Source organism: Drosophila ananassae, chromosome XL (genome assembly GCF_017639315.1).
Source record: "Drosophila ananassae strain 14024-0371.13 chromosome XL, ASM1763931v2, whole genome shotgun sequence".
NCBI classification, from domain to species: Eukaryota; Metazoa; Arthropoda; class Insecta; order Diptera; family Drosophilidae; genus Drosophila; species Drosophila ananassae.
Window position 1 is genome coordinate 11994273 of NC_057931.1, and position 24286 is coordinate 12018558.

General features: G+C 37.8%; 1 long non-coding RNA gene across 3 annotated transcripts; it reads right to left on the reverse strand.

Moving 5' to 3' along the window:
• Positions 1–1131: 1131 nt before the first annotated feature.
• Positions 1132–23526, reverse strand: LOC26514321. 3 transcript variants are annotated; one of them, XR_006507580.1, is made up of 3 exons: positions 23370–23526; positions 23217–23295; positions 1132–1559 (listed from the first exon to the last, which is right to left on the reverse strand). It is a non-coding gene; the product is annotated as an uncharacterized LOC26514321 (long non-coding RNA). The 3 variants fall into 3 exon arrangements; XR_001408537.2 differs by lacking the exon at positions 1132–1559 and adding an exon at positions 22768–22969 and having other exon boundaries at positions 23241–23295; XR_004310459.1 differs by lacking the exon at positions 1132–1559 and adding an exon at positions 22768–22969.
• Positions 23527–24286: the final 760 nt, after the last annotated feature.

A 24286-nucleotide genomic window follows, 5' to 3' on the forward strand; every position in this document is an offset into this window, starting at 1 on the left:
TTTATATGGCCAAAAAAAAAAAAAAGAGGGGGAGGGAGAAAAAAAACATGGCCAAAACACAAGCATCACAAGGCCACAGGCAACAAGCTGGAAGAAAACCTCAAGAACACAGTCAGCCAACCAGCCAGGAAAAGCCAACCGAAAAATTCACAAAAAAAAAAAAAAGAAAATTTGAAGGAAAACTCTTGTCGCTCTCACTCCGGGTCGGAATGCAGTTGAATGCACGCATTTTGTGGCTTTGTTTGGGGGGGGAGCCAGGAGGCTGGAGGCTGGCTGGGGTGTGACAGGATGGGCATTTGATTGCGACTTTTTGTGTTTTTAGTTTTGTTGGCCAGGCCAAAAGACTTTGCGTCAAAAGCAGAAACAGGCAGTCGCCGTAGCAGCCAAAAACACTCGACAAGCGACAGGCGGCAACAAAGCAAATTTTGTTAGTGGCTTTAACGTTGCCCCCGGCTCTTGACAAATGCACTTAAAAATATTATTTTCCAATTTAATTAGTTGCCTCATTTTTAGAAAATGTTAGAAGCCCTCAAGAAAAGAAAACTAATTTTAAAACAAAATATTTGTGACTTTATTTGGAAACAATTTAGAAACTATATCCTTTCTACCCAAAACTTATAGAACTTATAGAAATAAATGTATATTTTCTATACAAGTCTTAACTAGACTGTATTTTGGTTAAAAATCTAAAAAGTTTTAGGGATTTTAAGTTAGCAGTTTAACAATAAAAAGTACAATTTAAAAACAAAGCAAACCATTTAAATTTAAGAAAATAAGTAAAAATACTTTTTAATATAAACATACTTATTATTTTATATTTAAAATAAAAAAATAAATAAATACCTAAAAAACACCTATAAATTAATATTAAAAAAATATATATAATAAAAAAGACTTCAAAAATACCCTTCTTTCTTAAACTAACATTTTTGTTTCTATATGTTTTATCTTAAATCTCAAAATTATTTCGATATTTATTTCACACCTATAATTTCTCTCAGTGCAACCCTAGTTGCGGCTTTCCTTTGGGCCCAGCTGCGTGAATGCCACTGCATTGTTCGGCACTTATTTCTGGCTTTTGTAAATAGTATTTGCATTTCATTTTCTGGTCGTGTCCTGGCCGGATCTCCCCTTGCCCTCTCGTCCTTTCGTCTGATGTCCTTCGTCGTCTTGTCGTCGTGGCGTGCTAGTTAGCGACTTTTCACTGCACTTTAAATGTCATTTGTTTGCAGTTTCGGCGCGGCTGCCTTTAAGTAAATTAGTGATCCCACCCCCTTTCCATTCTTTTTCTTTTTCCAGGGCGACCCATTGTGTTTATCCAGGCGCGTTTCTTTTTGTGCAACATGCAGCATGCCCCCTTCCCCACCCTTGCCACAGTTCTCCCTGAAGTCCTGGCAAGTCTCGTCCGGCGTGAGTCCTTCGTCTGGCCGTCTTTGTTCAACTCGGCCGCACAGTAGTTGAAATTCGTCGTAACAAGATTTGCTTTTGATTTGGATTCGCTTTCCAACGTCTCCATCTGCAACTTTAGTTTTGGAATCCATTTTCCCTATGGCCATGCACTGAGATAAATATTTATAAGAGTACTATTAGAATTATCTGGGGTTAAAGTGGGTTTTAATGGCATTTTCTTTGAAGAAAATAAGATTTTAAAACGTTATATATTTTTAAAAAAATATTTCTTTCATTTCTCATTGTGTTCTTGCCTCTTTATATGGTAGACGCCTGCAACGCCTTTACGTAAACAACGTACAACTTTCTTTGTGCAACGAAATGCGAAGAGAAAAACAACAAAAATAACTACAACAAAGTCACAACAGGAGGGCGAGGTGGCTGGAGAAAGCTGGAGGGGGAGTGGCAGCTTCAGTGGCAGGAAAACAGTCAAATTGCAGGCCTGCCGAGCACTTGAGCCAATTAGGATTTATGACCCAGCGGGCTGTCCTTGCGTATCCTTTTTCCTTCCCCCTGCCACTTTCATTTTTTTTTTTTTGGGGCAAGCAAGCTCGATTGCTTAGAGGCATGCCCCATTGTGGTCACGATTAGCAGAGTTTGTGACAGTTGTTGGACAGTTGAGATCAGTCTTGGCCAGTTTATGGAGGAAATAAATAACTCGGCCATTGAAGGACATCAGGAATTAATCAGGTTCTATGGGTGTACCAGGCGTATACTTAATTTTTGTCGAGATATTATTAATCATACGCCTAGTTGGCTTCTCTAAATGAAAATCTTACTTAGACTTTTTGTTGAAAAAAATACAAGACGTATACTTAATATTTTATAAATAATTACTCATACGCAGTGTTGTCTTTTTAAAAAATGGAAATTTCATCAACACCTCTTAATAAAAACAATTTTAACGCAAATGAAAAAAACTTAACTAAATTGATTTAAAAAATTCATTCAAGTGCAAGTATTAATTTAAAATTTATTAAAAAAAAACTCGTCCAAAAAAATGATTTAAAACACAAACATTAATCTCACGGCCATAACTTGCGAATATATGTATGTACGAACAATTCCACGGATTTTATTAATATTTTTTTGCCTTCTGCATTATTTGACTTCCTTTATTTTTTTTGCTCCTTTCGGCAAACATCTATCAACGCGAATGGCAAATGCCCCGAGGATTCAAAGTCGGATATATATCATATTAGCCCATCTGCGCCACTCGGAATCCCATTGGAATCGAAATACATATATTTTCGGCTTTATACATATGCATCCCGACCGTGTATCTTTATCTGCACGCGTACACTCAGACACTCGGCGAAACACTCACAGCACAAAAATGAGATACAAAACAAAAAAAAGCGAAAAAAAATAGGAAAAAAATTGTGCGAAACACAAGCGAAACATTTTCAGCGTCAATTTTATCTACGAGGATGCACAAGGCGCCACAAAACATTCCCTTCTCCCGCTTCTACTCCTGCCGCTCGTGCCACTTCACCCCTGGCAACACCCCTTTTCCAGTCGACTGCTTTATTATGCTAAAAACTGTGGAGCTAAAGTGTGTTATATGGCATAATCCACTAACGAAAATTGAGCACGAATTTATTATGTTTTCGCATTTTTTCCGTTTCCTTTCCTGATCCTGATATGCCTAAACAGAGCAAGCGAGTCCTGCCGCATTGAAAGGCGGTAGGGAGTGGTGCCATAATGAATTATGCAAGACATTCATGCCCCCCCCCCCCCACACACACACACACACCATACAAACACCCTCTCTATCCTCGGATATACTTTTGGCCCTATCAATAATTCAAACCAAAAGCCCAAAAAGAAAAAAAAAACACACCAACCATAGCACATCGCCCATCGCCCATCGCCCGGCAAAAAGCCCAAAGAGAGCGAACAAAAAGCTGCCGACTTGATGAATTATAGAAGTAAATCTGAATTGAAATATAACTGAACTACATATGTGCATAACTTTTCTATAAATACAAATATCTGCAGAGGATATATGCACATTCATATGGGCAGGACGGACGCCCACCTGAGTCCAATCAGGGATGGAACTATAAATTAATCGTTAGAGGCTTAGAAAGTGACGGGATTTATGGGTTAAATATAGAATAACAATATATTATAAGCTATTTTTTAAGGGTTATAAAAATGGTATTAAAAATTATATTAAAATTTATATTAATATAATATTAATATAATTATATAAAAATTATATTATATTAGAGAGAAAGGTTACTTTGAAAATTTTTTTGAAAAATAGTTAGAATTAAAAGTACCAGTCAAGAACTCCAACTCTAGACCTTATATTTAATTAAGTTTTAATCATAGAACTATTGATAAAAACTTCCTCAATCACATTATCAAAAATTATTATACCAGACTTATCTGAAACCCTGAAACCCTAAAACCCAGAACCCAATTCTCATCTCCAATAAATACAAGAAAATTTATATGAAAACTTTTATGTGGATATCATTTTTGTGGCGTTATTATGAGGAAATGAAATGCATGCCATATGAAGTGTAATATTTCATCGAAGTCAGTCAGAAGACAGGCCGAATGATGATAATGATATCGTGGAGCGAGAGTGCCGGAGGGAGAAAGTTGGCTGAATTTTTCTTTCTTGTAGATGGCCAGGTAAAACGGCCTACATAAATAAATAGATTTATTGCCCCACTCGTTTCGTGTTGGCCTCATGTGTAAAGCCAACATTTGAATTAATTCGTTGGCTTTATCAATATCAGCTCCACTTTCTCGCTCCACCCCACCACCTCTCAAATAATAAGCTTTCTACTTATCCTCTTCTTATAGTATATAGATAGTTATATCCCCGATATACATATGTGCCAAAGTCCTAAGTAGTTTTCCTTTCTTGAGTTGCTTTTAGGAAAAAAAAAAAAGAGGAACTGAGATCAAATTTTTAGTGGGTTCTGATGGAATGACTGACAAAGTACTTTTACTTGGAGTGCATTTCTCTTTTCTACTTTCTCCCGGCTACTTTCTCTCCGGCATTTTCCTGCATTTGAAGTTTTGTGAAGTGAGCTGGGAAAAGTGGTAAGATTTTCTCGAAAGTTTGGCCAAACAAAGGCCGAGAAAATCAAATATTTGAAGACCATAGAAGTTTTGTTAGCTTTCAAGGTAAACTGGGATTAAATAAGGATATTTTAGAGGAAATAGAGATTTTTCTTATTCAATTAATTGTTAATTATTACCCTATTTTACCTACAACGTATACATATATTTAACTATTAACCTTAATATATTTCTCTCTTTCCTCTCAAGTCTATAAAATCCAACCAATTACCATAATTTTCAGCATCCTATCAGGTTGCCAACTTTGGCAAATTAATTTAAACTTAAAATTCCCCTTCGATCAATGGATGCCGGCTGCCTCCTGTTTCTGCCATCAGAGTAGTTAGAAAAGTTAACCCACCACCCATCATTCGTAAATTCAATTACTGGCACAGCCGGTATCCGGGTATCCGAGTCCCAGAATCTGTATCCGGGTCTGGGTATCTGGGTATCTGGGATGGATACCACTACCGTAACGCCTTTCCATTTGCCTCGGCCGTGAGTTACGAATTAAGCTACTTAAACAATAATTGACTTCAACAAACTGCATTTGTTGCGCATTTATCTTGAGGCATCCGCGTTGCGTTCTAACTATTTTCACAATGAAAGGATGTTGCCACAAAAAGGGGGGGGGGGGGGGGAGGGGGGTTGCATGGAGGAGAGTGGAATAAAGGGGGGAGCTAACTAAAAACCCCAATGAAACCACTCAACTAGGCGAGCCCCGTCCCTCTCATTGGAGCCTGAAGAGCCGCAGAAGATGAAAAATAAAAAAAAAGAAGAGTAAACTTTGCGCGAGGGGGGCTTCAAGTGCATGGGGCTTTGTTTACATAGCATGAGGCATGCCACGCCCCCTACCATGCCAGTTGCCCCTCATTCCAGGCACGCCCATTATCCTGTTGCTGTGGTGCAAGAGGCAGTAGTTGCTAAAGCACAGTTCACTTGGAGAAAGAATCCTTAACATTTTTTATTTTAAAAATATATATACAATAAAATATAATATTATTTCTTCAAGTGTAATTTTCTCGGCTGGAGACTCCATCGAATTGCAATATCCGCGACAGTAGCGACATCGACATTAAGCTGCTCACATCGATATCGCCTGGCAGGTCCTTTGTCCTCCCCCTTCCCGCCAACATCCCCTTCCTCAACCCTCCTCCTTTTTCGTCCTACTGGCTTTGTGTCTAAGATTAATGCATTTTAGCCATGGCAGAAAGAGTGTTGCTTGGCTGAAAAGCGAGTATCTTAATACTCTGGTTACACTTCAAAATGAGCAGCAGCAGCAGCAGTGGCGGTAGCGGCGGTGGCGGCAGCAGGATGGCAGGACTTCCCAGGACTTGCCAGGACTTCCCACCTCTTTGCATATCGATGGCCGTAAAGTTAAAGAAGTTTTCGAACAAAGTATTACCCGCGATTGATGGGCGGCATCATTGATCAGGTTTAAATAGTTTTAAATTGCGGTTCTTTGTGTTCTCAAGTTGCAAGTGTTGCAACTAGGAGTGCAAGCAGCCAACTTGTTGATATTTTTTCAATCTCTTTTTTACAAATTTAGTCAGAAATGAGGTTTAAAATTTGAGAGGACTTGAAGGGATTGAAACGAGATTTTTATTTAAAAAAATAACGATACCTGGTACTTATGGAGTTCAATAGGATACAGTTCATTCAGTAGTGGTTACTTATTAAAATTAATTACTATTTTATATAAATAACTTGTTTTAAAAATCTTCTATTGTTCCCGGTAGTTGCAAGCATTTCATTTTTTTAAAAAACCATTATTTAATTTATTCTCTTGACAAACCTCCCCAAAAATGCCTGTAACCTTCTCCTTTTGGCCATTTTTTAATAGCCCTTTTATGACAACTACTTGTACTTAAAATGTACACTTTATCGGCCAGCTGGTGCAACATGTTGCAAGTATTCCTTTTTCGGAAGTAATTTCCCTGATAGGCCGCAAGCGCCATTCACATTAATGCACTCGAGAAATACTTGAAAAAAATCAGTTTTCAGTTTACAGTTTTCCACTTGCGCGGAAAACGAAAAGGCGAGCAACAATATAAAAAAAAAAATTGACCAAACAATTTCCATTAGTGCAAGTGCCGAGGCTAAATAATTGATTAAAAAGCTTGTGTTGTGATGTGGCGCAAAAATGTCGCCCGAGAGTGACAAAGTTGCAATTAAATTACCATTTACAACAAGCCAAACACAAAGAAATGAAAATATCGCAGCAAAGGGCGGACATATGGCTGACACATGCAGCTAATTGAATTATATATTTAATTTAATTTAATGTGACAATAATAATGTATAAAAATAGGACATGAATAGGCTTAAAATAAAAAGCGTTGATGTGTCTTTAGTTTTTAAATTATAAATAATTATTTAGAAGCAGCTTAAGTAATGATTAAGAATCATTAAACAATGATTCAAATTTATACAAAAAATTCTAATGAAATAACATTTTAATATCGATAACACTAACTAACTATCGATAACAATCGATAAAAGAGCTTCGATAAAAAACTAAAATCAGTGCTGGAAAATGGTTTTTCTTTCTTTTCCCTTTCTAATAAACATAATAAGATAAATAAAATAAACTCTAAAATATAATAAATAAAGAAAATAAATAATAAACTCTAATAAACAATAGATTCTCTAAATTTAAAATATAACTATTAATGTATAAGAATCGAGGGACATAAAATATAGAGACAGGTTCTTCTAACAAGCATGTCCTTAATTTTCAATTTATAGATACTTTCAGGATACATATAGTATCCCTATATATATGGACAGATTTGGTAGCATGACTCAAACTTTCACAAAATTGTTTTGCTAACGACAACAACTGAAAAAGCAGCAGTAGTTGCACTTGCAACATCAACTCTTCCAGTCTGCAGCAGTTGCAGCTATAAATCTTAGCATACCGCAGGGCGCCCAGCGCCAGGCAACTTTCCCCCAATTTTTCTCTTCCCCCGCCTCCTCGCCCCTCCCCAACTACCAAGTGCCACAATGTGGCTTAAGCAATTTGTGCAACGACAACAACAACAACAACAACACAATCAATGCCAGCAATAACATTTAGACACTGAGAAAAAGTATAAGAAATATTTCTCTTAGACTCTGTTAAGCTTCGAAATATCCTTTGTAAAATCGAAAAAAATATTCTCGCAGTGCCGGTTCATAGTCTGTTGTAAAAGTATGTGCCACGGACTCGCATATATAGAATGCTTTGGCATTAGTTTTTAGTTTTCGCATCACATGACGCTCGGGGGTGTCATATTGAAAAAAAATTGCTTTCAAATTGGGCCAAGCCAACCAGAAACACAGAAGGCAAGACAAAAAATGAAAACCAAAACCCAGCACACACCTAAAAAAATAAATAAAAAACCAAAAACCTAAAAAGCAAAGCACAGAATACCCAAAAAAAAAAATGTCAAAAAAATAAGAAGAGAGTCGAGGAATACAACAAAATGGCAAGGAAACAAATAGCCGACGGCATCAGCAGTAGAAACAACTACAAATTTTTGTTTCGAAATTAATTGCAGTGGTTTGCGAAAAAAAAACAAAAACAAAAAAAATCGCAAAAAACAAATGGATGAACAAAAATGCTGGAAAAAATTGGAAAGAAAAAAGATTGAAACCCGTTTGAAGTTGGAAGGCAAGTTTTGTAGTTTTTTTATTTTTTTGGAAGCCAAAGTTAAACAATTAACTAGGCAGGGACGTGCAGTTTGGTAGAAACACAAAAAAAGGAATGGGTCAGTAAGGAGGAGGAGGGTTAGGACCAAGTGAGATATATGCAGACATGTTGACATGATGATGGCCAAAAGCGCCGGAATGCAGTTCATGGGATGAGGGGCGGCTGGATGGAATGAATGATAGATGGACGAGTGTTAAATGGCTCTTGGGCAGAGAAGAAGGATTTGCGTGGAGAATACCAAACTGAGGAGCGTGGAGAAAGCAGAGCGAGCGGAGAAAGTAGCGACAGTAGAGACAGCAGAGAAAGCAAACCACCATGAATGCGCTTCCATGATAACATTAAACAGAAACATTGCCCTGAAAATGACAGCCTACAGAAAGCTACATGACAGCCACTACTATATGCTTTCAACAAGATTTATGGCACTAAAATTTTATTTAAAGCAAAGGGCACATAAATAGTACTTTTACTCTTAATAGCCATTTTACAAACTATTGATAACAATCGATAACATTATTTTAGCAATTTCAATTGCACATGCAAACTGCACATAATGCTAGAAAAGGCTTGTGCTTTCCGATTAACTTCACTATTATTACATACTGATAGTTACCATTTATCGATACTATCGATATCTCTAAATATCTCTCTACAAAGCCCTTAAAAGCCTATAAATCAAAAACCAATGAGTAAAAATAGACAAATTCCCTCAACCACCATCAATTTGCATTGAGTTTGTGAATAAAAATTGAACCTTGTCGATAACTATTGATAAAAATCGATAAATTTACAAGTTCTACAAAAAGTACAGATAATAATCTCGATATACCTTCACATAGCCACTAAAATCCTAAAAAAAACCTATGAAACAAAAACACCTGCGAGTAAACACAGACACATCCATTCAGGAACCATCAATTAGCATTCAGTTTGAGATGAAAAGTTCAGCATTGTTGACTGTTTGCTGAGGGAAGTTCACTGTACCTGGGCGTATAGATAGAAATACACGTATATTCTTTAATGCCATGTTTATATTGATTCCGTAGGATGTTTAATGAAATGCAAGCACACATAGCGCCACCTCTTATATACACACAGTCCATATAATATACGCGGGGATATCTGTATGGGGAGTTGGTATATTTACGATTGGCATACGTTGTGCAAATACGTAATAGTGGCGCCCAATGAAAACATCAAAAGGTGGGCAAAAAAAAAAGCAACCGACCAACAATCGACAATCCAATCGACAATATCGCACAATTACGTCAATCGCGAAAATTACTGCCAAAGTTTTGCAGCACGAATGGTGGGGGGTAATCAATATTCAGTTTGATTACACATAAATGTACGCGAATAAAATTAAATTAAAATTAATTTTATTTCCAATTCTGTCAATATGGTCCAGACTCGCCGGTGTCCTGCTGCTCGAATTGTTTATTAGCGACCACCGATGGGGTAGCAGGTAGCAGGTACCAGATTCTGGATTCATTTAATCATAATTATTTACTTCAATCGGTGATATCTACACTTAGAATTGAACTTTGAACCCAGACGCCTGAATAAAACACGATAGCGGTTTGGTTGTCAAGAACCGTCAAGGATTGGCTAACCACGCCCACTTCACACCATATAAATTAATCAATTACAGACATCCGGAGGTTCCCGAGGAGAACCTCTTGACTTATCAACGAAAACTGAAACTGAAACTGGAGATGAAGTCGGGGGCTGTCAATTGGATTTGTTGTCGTTGCCATGACAGACGATTGCACAAACACTACTGGGCACTAACAGATACAGATACAGATACAGATACAAAATGCTATAGATACATATACTGACAGATACTGACATCCTGAGTGGCGAATGTATCCTGCCGGTTTCGCCTTTGGCTATTTGCTGTGTGCTCGTCTATAAATCATGTTAATTACGTTATAGCAAATAATTTTCCAGCACACGGCGGGCACATGTCTTGCATAGACAGATTGTCGGTGGAAACACCACTCTGGCACTGCCACTGCTGCTGTTACTGCTGAACCACCCGCTGAATCCAACTGAACCACTATAACATTGAAACGCCACCCGTCGAGTCGTGTCCCCATTCGTCAGTTGCATGTAAAATGCATCACTTATTTGCGTTCGCTGCCATGCGGCTACCAATATTTGCGGTCCGGTCTCAGCAACTGTACTGTGTACTGTGCCCCACACCCCAAAAAACACCAGCTCCACATCCCACCCATACCAACAACCACCCAAAACAGCCAGCCATCCATCCAGGCATTAAACCACTCAAATTTCGTTTGAAAATATCGACGAAAAAATCATACATTTTCAGTTTATAACTAGCTCTATCACAAATACCAAGCTTTAAATCCAGTAGCTAGTCTAGAATTCAGGGCCACTATTTCTAAAAACCATGCCATTTTCAAGACAATAGATGTTGCAAGTTTAACCAACTGAAGTGGCAGGCACTTGATGAGAAAAAGGCATTTTCTTAACATGATTTCGTTGGGCTCTTTCTTTTCCCTTAAGTACGAGGAGATACTTTCCCCTTTTTTTTCATCCTTCTAGTTTTTGTTTTTTCGAGTGGCAAGTGGCTTGGTTTAGTTTTTTTTGGGGAAATGGTGATATGGCCTCGGCCGTTCGAGATTTTCGACACACAAGTGCCAGACAAAGGGCGATAGGAATCTTCAGTAAGCTCATTTGGGCCTCAGAATCGTGACCATTGTCATCTGTTTCGGGTTTCCAGCAAAGTGTTGGTCTAATAAATATTGTGGGAAAGAAAAAAGACTACTAAGTTTTGGGAAAAATAAAAAAAAACTCATTTTCTAAATTATTTACGGCATGGTGACGAATTTGCCTCAATATGTTTTTATTTCAGTGACGATAACAAATAATAATTATTAATAATATCTTTAGATCAGATTCTTATATTTAAAAACACCAAATACTTTAACATTAAAAAAAAGGGAATTTTCTAAATGCTTTACAGCAAGGTTACGAATTTAGTTTAAAATACTAAATTGTTTTAGTGAAGAATTATTTTTAATTCTTGTAGAAGTATGTTGTAAACTACCCAGTCTTTTAAACTTAAAAACTTTTAAGAATTTACTCCATTATATTTTTAAGAAAACAAAAACCTCCCATAAAATTCAGTTTTTGTGACGAACGCCCCTGATTTTTTCTCCCTGTATCTTTGCTTTGCAAAATATATCCCTTTTGTTAAATGAATAAGTATGGCAATTGTAAGGTCAACTTTTCTGGTAATGCAGTGGAAAAATGATTTGACTTGAAGGCTTCCGTTTCGTGGTTAGAGACTTTTCTTTTTCCTTGGATTTGATTTTATTTTATTTACTTTTTTCTCTCGTTGTTGGCCTATTTGAGTGTGTGAAATTTATTATTTGCCAGAGTGACTTTGAAAATCAGAGTCCTGCCGGAGAAACAGCTTCTTTTAGGCCCTTTTTTTAAAGGATTCTTATTTTTTCTTTAAATTTCGTTTCCTTTTGCAGTTTCCTTTGGTTTCGCTTGACATTTCACTTTTGGCGTTTGCCGTTTGCTGTTTGCCTTTTCATATTTCGTATTTTATTCGGCAAGCCTTTTTTTCCGGTTTTTGTATTTGTGGCTAAGGCCACTGACAAAGGCACAACCCGCAGACCCTTTTGCCACTGCTCCTTGGCAAAGGATGCGTGCACAAAGGATCCAAGACTCGAGAGAGAACAGAACACGTTCTTCCAGCTGCCTTCTTGTACGTGGTGGCGTATACGTTATATATTCGAGATTGAGGTCGAATTCTTTTTCTTTTCCTCCTGCGGGTTGCCGCACAAAAAAAACCAACCTAACCTTGATGCCACAAAAAAAATAAAGAAAAACTCTAACTCTTGGTTGAATATCTTATTGAATTTAAGTTGAATTCCAAAAACCATAAGCCATCACTTTTTAATTAAGAAATGTTAAATTTCCTATATTATTGATGGAAAATAGAGCACCCTACTTTAATATCTTTTAAAACCTCTTTTTGGAAGTCTTCTCCTCGAAAACCCTTAGGCTTATCACAGAGCATTTAATATTCGACAATCTGCGGCATAAAACCGCCTTCTGTTCCGGGTTTTTTAATTATTTTCTTATGCCTCACTTAAGCCGCCACAGCAACCCTTTCAAGGCATATTGAGTGCTTTGTAATTTTTGTGGTTTTTAAGCCTTTTCGCGGCAGGATGGCAGGCTGGCAGCCAGGCAGGCCTCTTGGTTGATGATTCAACCTAAAAATAAAGAAAGCGTATCAATAAAAGGGGATTTCTTGGCGGGTTGGCTGTGGAGGAGGCTCTGTTCTCTTCAGAACCCATTCTTCACTATTCGTCTGGTTTTTTTTTGGGGCTTTCGGGGGTTGCCTTGGGTTGTCGCGATTTAATCTTTGGCTGCTGTGGATAATTGCGAGCTTAAGCATGCGCATAAAAGTCATTATGTTGAATGCCGCAGAATGGGTAATTTAGATTTATTCTAATTAGTGGCACAACAACAGCTATAGTGTAGCAGCAACAAAGGCACGTATTTCAAATGGTAATCACTGAGCCAGGCGGGGGGCAAGGGAGAACATTGAAAAATGTCACATCTTAGGCGATGAAGTTGCTTGGAAAATTAAGTTTTTTTTTTGCCTGCCCTTTCTGGCCACAAAACGGAAACGACAACCAAGTGACAGGCAGCTGTTGTTCGACAAAGTACTTAGACAGGGTATTTTTGGCCAATAACACTCCAGCCACAAGAGAAAGTGGCCCAGCAAACGAAAATATGGCCTAAGCCTTCTTGTTAACTTGATTAAATGATGGCTTAGTCCTGTGTTATGACTTTTTGGACCAAAATTTATTCAAAAAGGGAGAGGGTAGTCCGAAAGTCGCCTTGCCCTGAAAAGTAGACAACAAAAACTGTCTCACCAACACCCACGTGTGAATTAGCCTCGAAATACCCCCCGAAAAGAAAAAAGAATTTATTTTAATTTAAAAGAAAATGCCGGCAAATGAAAGGCAGACAAGGACGGCAAACGATAAGATTGAACTCTTTATTTATTCTAGAGGGGCTAGGACTGGGCGAAAATCAGTGGCAACTGCTGTTCGGGATTAGGATTTAAGGTCCTTGACGGCTGTTCTGGTTTTTAAATAAAATAGAGTCTTAAGGAAAAGTAAGAGAAATGGCAGGGCCTGCTAGTCTAGCTATAATAATTATTTAAAATAATTCCTTAAAGTAAAAAAACCATTTATTGTTATTGCCTTGATGTCTGATGGCTAATTTCTGGCTTGAGTCTTTCGGGTAGAGCATTATCCATTACAATTTAAAGTTAACTACCAACTGGAAACCCTATCAGCCAATAATTGGCTTTCAAGTAACTTTCTCCGGGCCAGAACCGCAGGCTGCAGAGAAAAGTTGGAGAAAGCTTTTGGCAAAATGTAAACATTCTATGGCAGGGTAAACACTTTCCAACCACCCACTAAAAAGCCAACCAACCACTCACCCACTCACCCACTTTCTGCCATATTAATTATCCACACAACGCAAACACTTTGTTGCAAAAATTTTCCAAACGCATCGTGTCCTTGTCGTCGTCGCCATCGTCCTTTCCCATCCAGTCCCGTCCCGAACCGTCGCAACCCTCCATTGTCGCTGTCTCGGCCATTAAATATTTAACGCCTGCCAAAAACACTAATGACAAACACTAAAACTGAACACTAAATTTGGAAATGCTTTAAAATTTTATTTAAGCATCCATTAAGGGGCGGGTGGGGAGCAGCAAGCAGGGGAGCCAGGATACACGAAGGCAGGATGTGATCGCAAAATAAACGCCATATAAAATCAGGCGGGTCCAAATAAATTTCACACTTTAAGATGTTAACCGTGTTGCTGTGCGTTGGTTCATGGTGTCTGTGTGTGTTTTTTTTTGTATCTGTGTGAGTCCTTTTTGGGAAGTGAGTGTTAGTGCCGGATTGAGGAGTCACTATTTTGACGGGGAGAGCCACCCAGCCACACTTTGTTTTTATTGCACGTGCTTGCTTTTAACGATTTGCCTTTGTTTTCCCTTTGTTTTGTTTTTACCTCGCTTAGGGTCCTGCAGGATAAGCAAGGACATTGGCAACTATATATTTTATATAGAATTTGAATTATACAAATAGTGTTTCTAGGAATTTTCAAGAAAATTTATTGTGAAACGAAGTATTTTTTGTATAGAATATTTTTAACACATTGTTTTCAAGAACTATACTTATAAGAACTCCTGAACATATTAGACCTTACGGGAATTTTAAATAAATTTATTGAATAGGTTTTAGATTATTGTAAATAGTTTAAAATAAATATGAATACAAAAAAGGATTTCCGTTCAGTAATATTCAAATAAAAGACAAGATCCTTGTATAAAAATAAAAACAAAAAACATTTGGATCATAATTATAGTGATCAGACTTTATAGTAATTTTTATTTTACTCTATAACTATTTAAATTTATAATAAACATTGGTTTTTTTTTACAACTAAGTTTCCATCAATTCCTAATAAAAATTAATCATTTAAAAGCCACACTTAAGATTCTATAGCTTTATAGCTTTTTTTCAATGTTTTCTCTAATTTCTGACATTTTTATTTTAAAATTTTACCATTTAAAAGTTTCTTAATTTTATTTTGGGTCTTGGGTAGCCGAACGTCGAACTGCTTCCCATAGATCTTTGGAAACATTTCTTGCTTTTCCCAGGAAATCCAGGAGAAAATGCTGGTGATGTGGTGAGGGAGATGAAGGGGAAAAGGATGAAAAAGGAGCCACCAGGAGCTCCGCTCTTTTTTTTTCTTCTCTTACCAAGGCAAACAGCCAACGACAGCCATACAATTTTAATCACATTAAGTTCGCGCTGTCGAGAGAAACGGCGAGACTACTTCCCAACTGCCACGCCCCCTCCTTAACCCGACAGCGCTACTGTGTTTGTAGTTGTATATGTATTTGTATGAGTGTGTGTGCTTGTGTTTGTTTGTAATGAATATTTGCAAGTTGTGCCTTGAGTTTTCAGTGCAAACAAACTTAAAAACTGTAGCGCACTCAAGCAAAATAAATACTTGAGCATCAGCAACAACAACAACAAAAAAAAAGACGACAGCAGCGACAGCAACAGGAAGAAGTGCCACGCCCCCTTCAGAAGCAGTAGCAGCAATCGTAGTAGTAGTAGTAGTAGCACCGTATCCCCTTTTTATTTTTCGTTTTTTTTTTTTTGCAAAAATTTATTTGGTTAAGTGACTTTGCGCCATGTATGTGTGTGTGTCTGTGTCTGTGTACAGACATGCGGATAAGAGGAGAAGGATAAGGGGCAGGAGGAAGGTGTGGAAAAGGAGCCAGGACTCATGCATATTGAAACAAAGTGAGTACTCGCATTGCGTATACGCAGCGTGGCCTCCAAAACAAATTAAATGAATACAAGCCAAATAAAAGCAACAACAAGCGCCACGCCAATGGGCGTGTGGTGGGATGTGTGCGTATGGGCGTGTGGGCGTGGCAGGCAATCATTAGCTTAAGGATCAGGGATTACTACAGTTATTCGAATGAAAAATGTTCAAACAAATGAAGAAGAATGCTTTTGACTCGGAAATCCCTTGAAGTCCTTCCAAATAAAAACGACTGCTAGGGGTTTAATCAGAAAAATTATAAAAAAAATAGAAATAAACAATTTCTTTTAAAGGTTTTGATGTAGATTCTTAGAAAATCTTTCAAAGTAAAGCGCAAGGTCTAAGGTATTCAGTCTAGTCTAACTTGTAAGGTATAGATATGGGGTATTATAGCTATGGGTCAAGTACCAAAATCCAGAATTTTAAGGGTATCCCCGGAAAAAATTTAAAACTTTTGAAAAAATATTTTCTAGCAAGATTTATATGCAAAATGACGTGAAATCGATCCACAAATCGATTAAGGTATGCCTTCCGAGAATTTGAAGAGAATTGTCCGAGATATGGGAAAGGGTTCTCCCAAGAAAATTTTGAAAAAAATATTTTGTTGCAGAATTTTAATGCAGAATGTTTGGGAATCGATTCCGAAATCGTTTAAGGTGTTTCTTTTGAGAATCGGATGAGAAGTGTCCGAGATATGGCTTTGACACTGGGTCATGTATGAAACTTCCCCACTATGCAAGGGGTCGCCCCAGAAAATTTTGGAGAGAAGTGAAGGAATCCCTAGTCTTCCACTGAAAAGTACTACCCAGAAATATGAGAGACTCTTAAAGATATATGTATTTATTGTATGTTTTTCGGTGACTTATTCAGATTCGTACACCTCCACTCAAGTTGCTGAACAACTGCAGCAGAATGCGATGCTAATGACACACTCGCAGACCTTGGCACCCAAATCCCAGTCCAGTGCCTTTGCAAATGCAAATCCGAAATCAAAAGCTCACTTTGGGTTTTCAGCGGGTCGGCAATACAGAGGGGGGGGGGTTTGGAGAGGGATGGGGCGGGGCGGGGTTAGGGGGTACAACATGCCACAACTTGGCGGCAAAAGTACACAATAAATTTGCATGCCACATGCACACACAGACTCGCACTCGTACTCGTACTCGCACTCGCTTTTATGAATAGAAATTGTTAGCACACAATAACGGGCAGACGGAGCGTAAAACGAGTGCAAGACAGAGGCGCCGACTGAGAGGGGGGCTGGCAGAGGCAGAGGGGGCTGCATAATGCCTAATAATCCGCATATTGTAATATCTGTATTATACGAGCGAGCAACTGGCGGACTTTTGCCACACTGGCAAATAGCGAATGTCATTATTTGGCGACAAAATCCAACCCAGACACTCACCCACACTCACTGGCACACTGGCACACTCTAACCCCCACTGGCACACACTCACACACATGCAAATATTGTATAAAATGGCGGCTTAATCACGACACTGCCACACGAAGCAATCTGCAATCTGAAATCTGCAACTGAATGCGAAAACGAAAACGAAATCGGAGCCAATGCCGCCAGGCAGCTGCCAAAGTGCCTCAAAAGTGCATTTGCCAAAAGCCACAGTGGCTTAAAAATATACAAATAATACAAAAAATAAAATAAGTTTAAATTACATTATATAATAAAGTAGATATTTAAATCTTAAAAGGAAATAAAAGTCTTAAAACTAAGCTTTAAAATTCTTAAGAAGAAACGAAACCAAAAACCTCCAGGAGTCCTCATCCAACCTACAGTAACCGACATTAATATCAATGAGAGAACTAAACTGAGATGACGCCTGCCAGGCTGCCACTGTCAGGACAAGTGCTGTTGCCGCCAGGACTCCTTAACCCCAAACTACTCCCCGCCTTAAAAGTTAACCCACGATAGCCCCCTCGTTGGCAAGGCTCCACGTGTCCGCCCTGGCTGCATTATTTGTGCTCTCATATGTGGCCTGTTCCTACTGATTCCTGCCGATTCCTTTGGGGCGTTAACCCCTTTCCCCCAAACCTTAACCCTTCGCCGCCACTCCACAGCCACTGCCCCTTAAGGCTGGCTGACTTTTATGCCCGCAGATTTGGGTTAAAAGTAGCTTCCCTTGTGTATTTAATAGTATTCCAGACTCGCCTTCAATTGTCATGTGAGTGAGTGTGTGTGTGCGCCCTTCTTTCTAGAAATAAAAAAAATATATATATATCCTTATAAAGGACCTTTTTTCTGCTTGGCATGCATTCAGCATTATTTTTTTTTCCCTCTCTACTTTCAAAAAGCCTGGCAAGTCAAAGAATTTTCCTGCATCTGAGATACTTTTGTATGCAAATTTCTCAGCTTTCGAGTTTTGAATTTCTCGTTATTCCGTCATACATTCCGCATTTGCCATTGTTGTTTGAATTCTTTAGATTCGCCGAGCAATTCATTTCCCGTTTAAGATCATAATCGCCTAAGACTTTAAGAATCTCCCCAACAACAGATGCAATTAGTAATTGAAACAAAAATCACCAAAAATAAATGAATGCCATGGGCGGTTGTGTTATTAATTAAATGGCATTAAATGCCAAAAGCCCACACAAAAAAGAGCAGTCCTCTCTTCCAAATCATTAACAAAACAAGAGCCTTGAATTTTTGGAAAGGAAATCCCTACATCAAATAGAAAGAAAGACAATTATTTCCAATTAATTACAAGCAAAGACCTAACATTGTTAATTAGAAATTAAATTCAAAAAAAATATATACATTCTTAGCTATATAGTTACTCTCTACAAAAATAAAATAAAATTCAGAAGCAAACGAGCAACAATTAAATAAGCAAAAAAGGACATTCAGGCAGGACCAATGACGTATCATTAGATTTAATTGATTGTGCCAAAAACCAGAAAACAAATCGGCAATCTCATCGTTTTTTTTTGTATTCAAAACTGGATGACCGCAGAGAACCGGATATAAAAATGTTTTTGGATGCCACAAAATTTGATTTTAATTTGAAATTGTCATGACAACCCATTTAAGAGAAAAGGCCACAGGGACCAGGCCAGGACACACCGAAAAAAAAAACAAGGATAAAAAACCAAACTGCACAGGATGGTCAAATGAAATTGAACACTTCAGTTTCCATTTCGAGTTGGAGGGAGAAGAGCTGGGATGTCCTGGGTTTATCGTTCAATTTCGAATGAAAAGCAAAAAGGTGGCAACAAAATGCCTTTTGCTTTTAGCCGGAAAAGCAATTTGCAGTTAATTAGCAGACTAAGAGCCACAAAAGGCATCTCTCTCTCTAAAGCGGACTCAAAGCGGAAACTTTGGCCCCAACAAAGAACAAATTCCCAGCCAGAAAATGTGCTTGACTTGAAACTTCTAACTGACCGCACATACTACTCAGATACATCTATCTATGTATCCTTCCCAGACAGAATGGAATTGAAATTTTGTGAAAACCTTTGGCCGATTGGCAGATCTCAAGTAGAATGCACTTTAATGGCATTAATTTCATGCGATTTCCTTGCTAATTCAATTACAATTTGGCATTAGAAGATGCTTTCGAATGCGAAGAAAAGTATTTTCATCAAACAATGTGCAATTGTCAGTTGAATGAATGAAAATGAATGCTTCCAAGTACCTCTGTACTGTGAATAATGAGTAATGAGCAAATGGGTAAATGATTAAATGAGGAAATCACTAAATGGATGGATGGATAGATGGCTGAATACATTCACGGAATTGCCCCATTCCTCATATGAAGCGGCAAAAATATGCTTGCACATCGTCCAGTAAATTATAATTAAGGTTACATGGAAAGAAAATGGGAAAAACAAAGTGATTATTCCATTCTGATACAAAGTTTTCAAGTATAAATTATTTTTGTACCAACCCAGTGTGGCCAAATGCGTATGTGATACTCCTTTAATCAAATTGGTCACACTAAAGGTCACACTAAACTAATTTCTTTTTATTTACACATATATTATAGTAGCTCAAGTTTTGTTAATTTAATCCAATGTGACCAAACATATTAAAAACTTCTATGGAAACTATGGCCACACTAAAATTAAATAATATATTTATTTCCCGACATTTTCCGTCCAGTGTAAACATGTGTTAGAGAAAACAGAACAGGCCATTGGATAATTCAGAGGAATATTCAATCGATCTGATTCCGTTGCAGTTTCGTCCTCTTACCCATAACCCCCCCCTTAGTGTGAACGGTGTCAGCTGCTTTGTGCCAGCTGGCCGGCCAGCCCGGCCGTTATTTAACATTAATTTATGCATTACTAGGGCGCTTAAATTAATCAGTGAATGGCAGCCAGTGGCGGACAAAGCGAAAGCAAAGCCATGCCCATGGCAACATCATCATCATCGGCTGGCTAGAAAACAAAAATTTAATTCGCCGCAGAAGGCTTTCTCGTCCCGACAATGAAGTATGTGTGGTGTGTGTGTCTGCAATTAAAACAAAAAGCGCGAAATTCATTAAGGGCTTAAAAAGAATTAACACAACTAAGGCGCAAAGATGCGGCCTTACAATAGCAATTGAAAGAAAGCAAAATAATAAAAGAAAAAGAATGGTGTAGGAATTTGGGTCTTAATTGTATTAAAAAAAAAGATTCTTAAACTGTATTCTTTTTTTCTTACTTTCAGATACTCGTAAAAACAAAGATTTTCATCAACTTTAATGAAGGTAAGTTCTGAAAATATACAGGCTTTGAGGAATATACCTGACCCACTTCATTTTTTTTTTGGGTGGGTTCTGGCCTTAAACTTTCCGTAGCATAGGCCACTCACTCATTTATTCAGACGAGAGAGTTCATAACGCCAATTTTGGTTTGTGCTTCTCAACCTCTCAATCTGTCAGTTTGTCAGTCATTCAGCCAGTAAACTGAGCTGAGCTGAGCCCTGGCGAATGATAAATGGCTGACATTGTGGATTGTAGGCAACATTAAGCGTTGTTGAAGCTCCGCCGATTGCAATCGCACAGCCTCTCAGGCCCAGGCACAAGGATCTCCTTCACATCATTCAAGCCGCCCATTTGGCAACACCCGTACTGAATTTCAAACGGGAGTTTACCTTTTTGATAAAGGTACTTTATGAGATAATACAATTTACCACAACACACTTTCAACATTAATTTCGAAGCCAAAAAATAGGCAATATAATGTTTTCAACATTTCTTGGAAGCCAAAAAGTATGCAACACCATTTATATAAAATTATATCAACTAAATCCACTTACTGAGTATCCATTGGTTAAGTTTCCCCCATCATTTTTACCGTCAGTCCGTTGATTCTTGACTTGAGTAATTTTTTTCTTTCATTCTTGGTTTTTTTTTTTAAGTATCCCACCTGACCCCTGACCCCTGCCACTCTTCAGTCATTCTCGGAGGGATTCTCCATCAGACAGCCAGCAACTTGTTATTTGTAATGTTGAGAGTGGGTCATGATTTTCAAATGAAATGCATTTCTGAAGTTTTGCGGTGATTTAATGATGTTGCCCGGGAAAGTGCCTTCCTGCTTGCCAGACTGCCACAGGACTCTTGAAAATATGATTCATTTGAACTGGATAGGGGAGGGGATATATACGATAAGCCATCCATCCATCCATCCATCCATCTATCCGGCCTATACCATCCGTCTAAATCAAATTTGTAAACCAAATCTAAACTCTTAATTAAAAGGTGCTCGAAGCGTAACCAGAGATGGCAGCCATGCTCATTGAATTAGCGGTTCTAATTAGCTTCAATTAAGTGATTAAATACAATCAACCGCCATTTGAATGGATAACTTGTTACGTGGATGTACTGACGTCGATCTGATCTGGTGGCCACCATACCATATCCCCATAATTCATTCATCATGCAGTCGGGTTATATTTTTTTTTTTGGGCGCGATTCGCATAATAAATGCCAATTAATTATGACAATAACAGTTACAAAATAAAAGCAACGAATCCCTGACAGATAAATCTGTAAATTGTCGTGTGTCCTGGCGATAAATAAGTTTATATGCAGTTTGCAATTATGGAAATATGACCAACAACAATATTGTGATGACTTTTTAATTAAAAACAATAAAATTGTTTTGTCACACGATAGGTATACATATATGTATTGTCAGAGGACTGAGGACCTATTTTAACTCGTAATATGTATAAACACTTTTGTTTTGTTTGTTTAACAAAACGGTGACAGTCAAAGCTGTTATCAGTTTCATTTTTCTCTAATGGATTTGATACTTTTTCAAAGGGATTCCATTTTCAACTGAATGCCATTGTCATGTTTATGTGCTTTTTGGGTAGAAATAGTTGAAGACACTTAGGTGTATTGCTAAAATTCTCAAATTCACATAAATAATAGTCAAAGAATAAAATACTGCTTTAATTTCAGGCATTTTGTATGAAAAACACTTTTCTTTTATAGCCCCCTCTCTTAAGCGGACACTTAGCTTTGAGTTAAAAACTCTAAAGCTTTAGCTATAATTCCCAACATTTTCCAGTCAAGAAACCAGTATGATAACCACATTGGGGAAATTTATGCATCCCCCATCCTGTAAGGCCCAAAAAGGCGAAAGGACACCCGAATATTACGCATACGCCGGGTGGGTGGATAAAACAAATGGCTGTCAGTGAAAGCCCAAAAACCAATGCTCAGTTATTAGCTGCCAGTTCTGTTTGGTGTTCAATTCGATTTGGTTTCGTTTCGTTTCGTTCAGTTTGGTCTTGGTTTGGTTTCCAACTCTCCGTGCTCCGTGCCCGGCCCGACCCGGCCAACAAACAAATGACCGTTTTATGGTCGGCAATCAAACACAAGACCACAAATACTTAAACTTATGGGGGCTATACACGAATGTCTGTATGCAAGCAGTCAGATATGGCTGCCATATGTACATAAATATATATATATTTTGGATCCCTGCCATCGTCATCATCGCACTAATATCATCATGATCATCCTCTCTCTCGGTTGGCAAAAGTTCAAATTTTTCAAATAGAAGGGGGGAATAGAAAAAAAAAAAAAGTAAACCTCAACCACAAAATAAAAAACACATTCTTATTACAAATCGTGGCAAAGTGGTGTGCCAAAAAAATAAAGAAGAAGTATTGGGGCTTCTTGTTTTCTATATTTTATTTTTTTTTCTTCATTCCCTTAAGTGGAAAAGAGGCCAGGGGTGCCAAGAACCAACTGACGCACTTATTTTGCGCTTTGAATCCAATCACGTACCAATTTTCCAAATTTAACCTTTTTGAGCCTCAGCCCTGAACGGGAGAGACCCGTCGTCCGAAAGGAAAGGGACCCGAGGTCAGTTTTCTGGCTGCCAATAAAAACCATTTGCCAGAGTGAAATTTATATGGCCGCGTCGATGAAAAAAAAAAAAAAACAGAACAGAAATATAATGTATAAGATGTATAAGCCGAGAAGAGCAAATAAGGCTAAAGACCACCGCAGGCCAAACGCTCTTTGAACCGTTTCAATTGACCGAAGGCCATTGCCTGCTTTCAGTTACCAATATGCCAGGCAATATATACATATATAATATATATGTATATTTATGTACTTACACTCCCATCGGACACTGCACCCACCTGGTACTGTATAGTAGTGTTCCTCTGTTCCGGGTCTTCTGTTTTCACAATTTTGCTTTTAATTTTCACAAACAAATTTTGTTATTAACAATAATTTTTTCTTCAAGAGTAAAAGCAAAAGCCACTCACTCAATCGTCTTCTTTTAATTGGAGAATCGCGATTGGCCAACACTCGAAGATTTGAAAACAAAATATATAATTTTAAAAGCGGTTTAAATGTAAGTATTACGTGCTTCTTGAAAATTTCACACAATACTGTGATGGTTGCTTTCTCATGACACTTATTTCAAAGGCTACTTGGTTTTTTTAGAACTATATCGAATCTTTTATAAATTCATACATGGTGGCTTCTTTCCATAATCCGATTATTTGAAAATTAATTTAATCTGATTTTATGCAGAGACCAAAAAGAAATAAAGTTATTTAATTAAAAAATAAGCTGAAAAAAATAATAATAGTTTGTAGAACAAAGAAATATGCTTTTATGTTCCGATAGTTTTTAATCGATAACATTTTTTACCGTTAGCTTGTCCTCTTAAGTGGACACTGCCTTTTCTCTTTCGGTGGTTATAAATTATTTATTTTTTATTTGTTTTCTAGTCTAGTAGTAGAGTAAAAAATCAACATCTAGTTAATCCAGGAAAATCAAATACTTCCTTATTTTTCGAATAATTTTCTATCGATTGGATTGGAAGAGAGGGACCTATGAATAGTCCCTCTCTTAAGCGGACTCTGGACTCTTTTTTCTATCTCTTAAATTAAATCGAAGGTTATTATAATATACCTAAATACTGTCTTATTTTAATGATTATGGGATGAATATTGATAGCTCCCTCTCTTAAGCGGACACTGGATTTCTCGCAGTGCACTACTTATGCTCTTTTCCTTTCCGTGGATATCTGTTTGCTTGGCTCCCATGCCTGAAAGCGACACCATAAAATATTGAACACACACACACACACACCCAACGAGTGTGCACACACAAGTGCACTTTCCCCGACCCAAGCTGCACTCATACATGTATATACAGGGATATGGTGTATATA